At 49.4% G+C, this 5,671-nt stretch overlaps 1 non-coding gene across 1 annotated transcript; it reads right to left on the bottom strand.

Annotated features, from left to right (window-relative positions):
- Positions 1-5,339: 5,339 nt before the first annotated feature.
- TRNAG-GCC (transfer RNA glycine (anticodon GCC)) lies at positions 5,340-5,410 on the bottom strand. The gene has a single exon. It is a non-coding gene; the product is annotated as a tRNA-Gly (tRNA).
- Positions 5,411-5,671: the final 261 nt, after the last annotated feature.

The following is a 5,671-nucleotide window of genomic DNA, read 5'->3' on the forward strand; positions in this document are numbered from 1 at the left end:
AAAAGAGAGGGAGGGAGGAAGGGAAGGAAGAGAAAAGGCAAGACGGAAGGAAGGAAGGAAAAGAGAGGGAAGAGGAAAAGGCAAGAAGGAAGGAAGGAAAAGAGAGGGAGGGAGGGAAGGAAGAGAAAAGGCAAGACGGAAGGAAGGAAGGAAAAGAGAGGAGGGAGGAAGGGAAGGAAGAGAAAAGGCAAGAAGGAAGGAAGGAAGGAAAAGAGAGGGAGGGAGGGAAGGAAGAGAAAAAGAGAAGACGGAAGGAAGGAAGGAAAAGAGAGGGAGGGAGGAAGGGAAGGAAGGAAGAGGAAAAGGCAAGAAGGAAGGAAGGAAGGAAAAGAGAGTGGAAGAGGAAAAGGCAAGGAAGGAAGGAAGGAAAAGAGAGGGAGGGAGGGAAGAGAGGGAGGGAGGAAGGGAAGGAGGGAAGGAGGAAAAGGCAAGAAGGAAGGAAGGAAGGAAAGAGAGGAGGGAGGGAAGAGAGAAAAGGCAAGAAGGAAGGAAGGAAGGAAAGAGGAGAGGGAGGAAGGGAAGGAAAGGAGGAAAAGGAAGAAGGAAGGAAGGAGAAGAGAGGAGGGGAGGGAAGGAAGGAAGGAAGGAAAGGCAGAAGGAAGGAAGGAAGGAAGGAAAAGAGAGGGAGGGAGGAAGGGAAGAAGGAAGAGAAAAAGGCAAGAAGGAAGGAAGGAAGGAAAAGAGAGGGAAGAGGAAAAGGCAAGAAGGAAGGAAGGAAAAGAGAGGGAGGGAGGGAAGGAAGAGAAAAAGAGAAGACGGAAGGAAGGAAGGAAAAGAGAGGGAGGGAGGAAGGGAAGGAGAAGAGAGGAGAGGAAGAAGGAAGAAAGGCAAGAAGGAAGGAAGGAAGGAAAAGAGAGGGAAGAGGAAAAGGCAAGAAGGAAGGAAGGAAAAGAGAGGGAGGGAGGGAAGGAAGAGAAAAAGAGAAGAGAGGAAGGAAGGAAGGAAAAGAGAGGGAGGGAGGAAGGGAACGGAAGGAAGAGGAAAAAGGCAAGAAGGAAGGAAGGAAGGAAAAGAGAGGGAGGGAGGAAGGGGAAGGAAGGAAGAGAAAAAGGCAAGAAGGAAGGAAGGAAGGAAAAGAGAGGGGAAGAGGAAAAGGCAAGAAGGAAGGAAGGAAAAGAGAGGGAGGGAGGGAAGGAAGAGAAAAAGAGAAGACGGAAGGAAGGAAGGAAAGAGAGGGAGGGAGGAAGGGAAGGAAGGAAGAGAAAAGGCAAGAAGGAAGGAAGGAAGGAAAAGAGAGGGAGGGAGGAAGGGAAGGAAGGAAGAGGAAAAAGGCAAGAAGGAAGGAAGGAAGGAAAAGAGAGGGAGGGAGGAAGGGAAGGAAGGAAGGAAGAGAAAAGGCAAGAAGGAAGGAAGGAAGGAAAAGAGAGGGAAGAGGAAAAGGCAAGAAGGAAGGAAGGAAAAGAGAGGGAGGGAGGGAAGGAAGAGAAAAGAGAAGAAGGAAGGAAGGAAGGAAAGAGAGGGAGGGAGGAAGGGAAGGAAGAGAAAAGGCAAGAAGGAAGGAAGGAAGGAAAAGAGAGGGAGGAGGAAGGAAGAAGGAAGAGGAAAAGGCAAGAAGGAAGGAAGGAAGGAAAAGAGAGGGAGGGAGGAAGGGAAGGAAGGAAGAGGAAAAGGCAAGAAGGAGGAAGGAAGGAAAGAGAGGGAGGGAGGAAGGAAGGAAGGAAGAGAAAAGGCAAGAAGAAGGAAGGGAGGAAGGAAGGAAGGAAAAGAGAGGGAGGGAGGAAGGGAAGGAGAAGAGGAAAAGGCAAGAAGGAAGGAAGGAAGGAAAAGAGAGGGAGGGAGGAAGGGAAGGAAGGAAGAGAAAAAGGCAAGAAGGAAGGAAGGAAGGAAAAGAGAGGGAAGAGGAAAAAGGCAAGAAGGAAGGAAGGAAAAGAGAGGGAGGGAGGGAAGGAAGAGAAAAAGAGAAGACGGAAGGAAGGAAGGAAAAGAGAGGGAGGGAGGAAGGGAAGGAAGGAAGAGGAAAAGGCAAGAAGGAAGGAAGGAAGGAAGGAAAAGAGAGGGAGGGAGGAAGGGAAGGAAGGAAGAGGAAAAGGCAAGAAGGAAGGAAGGAAGGAAAAGAGAGGGAAGAGGAAAAGGCAAGAAGGAAGGAAGGAAAAGAGAGGGAGGGAGGGAAGGAGAGAAAAAGAGAAGACGGAAGGAAGGAAAGAAAGAGAGGGAGGGAGGAAGGGAAGGAAGAGAAAAGGCAAGAAGGAAGGAAGGAAGGAAAAGAGAGGGAGGGAGGAAGGGAAGGAAGGAAGAGGAAAAGGCAAGAAGGAAGGAAGGAAGGAAAAGAGAGGGAGGGAGGAAGGGAAGGAAGGAAGAGAAAAGGCAAGAAGGAAGGAAGGAAGGAAAAGAGAGAGGGAGGGAGGAAGGGAAGGAAGGAAGAGGATAAAGGCTAAGAAGGAAGGAAGGAAGGAAAAGAGAGGGAGGGAGGAAGGGAAGGAAGAGAAAAGGCAAGAAGGAAGGAAGGAAGGAAAAGAGAGGGAGGGAGGAAGGGAAGGAAGGAAGAGGAAAAGGCAAGAAGGAAGGAAGGAAGGAAAAGAGAGGGAGGAGGAAGGGAAGGAAGGAAGAGGAAAAGGCAGAGAAGGAAGGAAGGAAGGAAGAGAGGAGGGGAGGGAAGAAGGAGGAAAAGAGAAGAAGGAGGAAGGAAGGAAAAGAGAGGGAGGGAGGAAGGAAGGAAGGAAGAGGAAAAGGCAAGAAGGAAGGAAGGAAGGAAGGAAGAAGAGAGGAGGGAGGGAAGGGAAGGAAGGAAGAGAAAAAGGCAAGAAGGAAGGAAGGAAGGAAAAGAGAGGGAAGAGGAAAAGGCAAGAAGGAAGGAAGGAAAAGAGAGGGAGGGAGGGAAGAAGAGAAAAAGAGAAGACGGAAGGAAGGAAGGAAAAGAGAGGGAGGGAGGAAGGGAAGGAAGGAAGAGGAAAAGGCAAGAAGGAAGGAAGGAAGGAAGGAAAAGAGAGGGAGGGAGGAAGGGAAGGAAGGAAGAGAAAAGGCAAGAAGGAAGGAAGGAAGGAGAAAAGAGAGGGAAGAGGAAAAGGCAAGAAGGAAGGAAGGAAAAGAGAGGAGGGAGGGAAAGGAAGAGAAAAAGAGAAGACGGAAGGAAGGAAGGAAAAGAGAGAGGAGAGGGAGGAGGGAAGGAAGGAAGAGGAAAAGGCAAGAAGGAAGGAAGGAAGGAAGGAAAAGAGAGGGAGGGAGGAAGGGAAGGAAGGAAGAGGAAAAGGCAAGAAGGAAGGAAGGAAGGAAAGAGAGGGAAGAGGAAAAGGCAAAGAAGAAGGAAGGAAAAGAGAGGAGGGAGGAAGGAAGAGAAAAAGAGAAGACGGAAGGAAGGAAAGAAAGAGAGGGAAGGAGAAGGAAGGGAGAGGAAGAGAAGGCAAGAAGGAAGAAGGCAAGAAGAAAGGAAGGGAGGAAGGAAGGAAGGAAAAGAGAGGGAGGGAGGAAGGGAAGGAAGGAAGAGGAAAAGGCAAGAAGGAAGGAAGGAAGGAAAAGAGAGGGAGGGAGGAAGGGAAGGAAGGAAGAGAAAAAGGCAAGAAGGAAGGAAGGAAGGAAAAGAGAGGGAAGAGGAAAAGGCAAGAAGGAAGGAAGGAAAAGAGAGGGAGGGAGGGAAGGAAGAGAAAAAGAGAAGACGGAAGGAAGGAAGGAAAAGAGAGGGAGGGAGGAAGGAAGGAAGGAAGAGGAAAAGGCAAGAAGGAAGGAAGGAAGGAAGGAAAAGAGAGGGAGGGAGGAAGGGAAGGAAGGAAGAGAAAAGGCAAGAAGGAAGGAAGGAAAAGAGAGGGAAGAGAAAAAGGCAAGAAGGAAGGAAGGAAAAAGAGAGGGAGGGGAGGGAAGGAAGAGAAAAAGAGAAGACGGAAGGAAGGAAGGAAAAGAGAGGGAGGGAGGAAGGGAAGGAAGGAAGAGGAAAAGGCAAGAAGGAAGGAAGGAAGGAAAAGAGAGGGAGGGAGGAAGGGAAGGAAGGAAGAGAAAAAGGCAAGAATGGAAGGAAGGAAGGAAAAGAAGAGGGGAAGAGGAAAAGGCAAGAAGGAAGGAAGGAAAAAGAGAGGGAGGGAGGGAAGGAAGAGAAAAAGAGAAGACGGAAGGAAGGAAGGAAAAGAGAGGGAGGGGAGGAAGGGAAGGAAGAGAAAGGCAAGAAGGAAGGAAGGAAGGAAAAGAGAGGGAGGGAGGAAGGGAAGGAAGGAAGAGGAAAAGGCAGAAGGAAGGAAGGAGGAAAAGAGAGGGAAGAGGAAAAGGCAAGAAGGAAGGAAGGAAAGAGAGGGAGGGAGGGAAGGAAGAGAAAAAGAGAAGACGGAAGGAAGGAAGGAAAAGAGAGGGAGGGAGGAAGGGAAGGAAGGAAGAGAAAAGGCAAGAAGAAAGGAAGGGAGGAAGGAAGAAGGAAAAGAGAGGGAGGGAGGAAGGGAAGGAAGGAAGAGGAAAAGGCAAGAAGGAAGGAAGAGAAGGAAAAGAGAGGGAGGGAGGAAGGGAAGGAAGGGAAGAGAAAAGGCAAGAAGAAAGGAAGGGAGGAAGGAAGGAAGGAAAAGAGAGAGGGAGGGAGGAAGGGAAGGAAGGAAGAGAAAAGGCAAGAAGAAAGGAAGGGAGGAAGGAAGGAAGGAAAAGAGAGGGAGGGAGGAAGGGAAGGAAGGAAGAGGAAAAGGCAAGAAGGAAGGAAGGAAGGAAAAGAGAGGGAGGGAGGAAGGGAAGGAAGGAAGAGGAAAAGGCAAGAAGGAAGGAAGGAAGGAAAAGAGAGGGAAGAGGAAAAGGCAAGAAGGAAGGAAGGAAAAGAGAGGGAGGGAGGAAGGAAGAGAGAAAAGAGAAGACGGAAGGAAGGAAGGAAAAGAGAGGGAGGGAGGAAGGGAAGGAAGGAAGAGGAAAAGGCAAGAAGGAAGGAAGGAAGGAAAAGAGAGGGAGGGAGGAAGGGAAGGAAGGAAGAGGAAAAGGCAAGAAGGAAGGAAGGAAGGAAAAGAGAGGGAGGGAGGAAGGGAAGGAAGGAAGAGAAAAAGGCAAGAAGGAAGGAAGGAAGGAAAAGAGAGGGAAGAGGAAAAGGCAAGAAGGAAGGAAGGAAAAGAGAGGGAGGGAGGAAGGGAAGGAAGGAAGAGGAAAAGGCAAGAAGGAAGGAAGGAAGGAAAAGAGAGGGAGGGAGGAAGGGAAGGAAGAGAAAAGGCAAGAAGGAAGGAAGGAAGGAAAAGAGAGGGAGGGAGGAAGGGAAGGAAGGAAGAGAAAAGGCAAGAAGAAAGGAAGGGAGGAAGGAAGGAAGGAAAAGAGAGGGAGGGAGGGAGGGAAAGAAGAGAAAAAGGCAAGAAGAAAGAAAAAGCAACAGGGGCCTCCATTGCAGCAAATGAAACAGTCGTGGCAACCATGAGACAAGTGACAACATATAGAAAAAGAAGAAAAAAGGAATGCGTTGCATTGGCCGGGAATCGAACCCGGGCCTCCCGCGTGGCAGGCGAGAATTCTACCACTGAACCACCAATGCTCTGTAAAACAGCTGGATTTTCCTCTTCAAATCCTGTGCAGTTGCAAGACAAAGAGCCAGGCCCACTGTTGCACCACGAATTCACCAGCAAACTCTTCCTTCCTTCCTTCCATCTTCCTCCCTCCAGTCTTCCTTTTTTCCGTTTCTCTCTTTTCTTCTTCCCTCTTTCTTTCTTTCTTCCCTTCCTCCCACTTCCATCCTCCATTCATCCTTCCCTTTTCCTTCTTCCCTTTCTCTCTCTCCTTCCTCCTCTCTCTTTCT

Source organism: Pituophis catenifer, unplaced genomic scaffold (genome assembly GCF_029215685.1).
Source record: "Pituophis catenifer annectens isolate HBS135680 unplaced genomic scaffold, rPitCat1.0.hap2 SCAF_98, whole genome shotgun sequence".
In the NCBI taxonomy this organism is placed as follows: Eukaryota; Metazoa; Chordata; class Lepidosauria; order Squamata; family Colubridae; genus Pituophis; species Pituophis catenifer.